We start from the raw sequence: 601 nt of genomic DNA on the forward strand, positions 1-601 counted from the left end.
AATTCAAGAAGCGAATCGTCAGGCCTTGTATGACAAGCGCTCTGATGGCCATTCCAGAAAATGAATTCCAATACCCCGACTTTAGCTGCTGTTTGGGGTATGATCTCTGTGCTAGAGCAGATTAACCCAGACCGGAGCTGTGGGGCGCAGCTATTGGTCTGTGAAATACGTTCTTTCAAGGAGCAGCCCTTCCCGTTTCCATAGGATGAAATATAGGGTGTGTCACTGTCTTACCAGAACTACACCATCCTCCCATTCTGATCCATTCCTATGTAATTTCAGGTTTGTTTTCAGGAAGGACTGCAAGTAGTTGGCAGTTGCCAGCTAGTTCCATATGTGGAGAACATGGATCTCGAAACTATAATGGGTTTTTGGCTAAAGTTTGTGCTTACTATTCTGTTGGATGCTGAAATGGCAAAGCCTGTCATCAGCAACACTCTGAGACAAGGAGTTTTGATGTGGGAGATAGTAGCAAATATATTTCTATTAAATTACTCACAATAAGTCACAGGAAATCATAAATGGTTGTTATGGGTATTAATGATGTCACAAATACCAAACATGCTGCAATCTTGAATGGTTGTCTTTCTTTTAAATATTC

Source organism: Otolemur garnettii, unplaced genomic scaffold (assembly GCF_000181295.1).
Source record: "Otolemur garnettii isolate 467f Iridium unplaced genomic scaffold, OtoGar3 scaffold00061, whole genome shotgun sequence".
Lineage (NCBI taxonomy): Eukaryota > Metazoa > Chordata > Mammalia > Primates > Galagidae > Otolemur > Otolemur garnettii.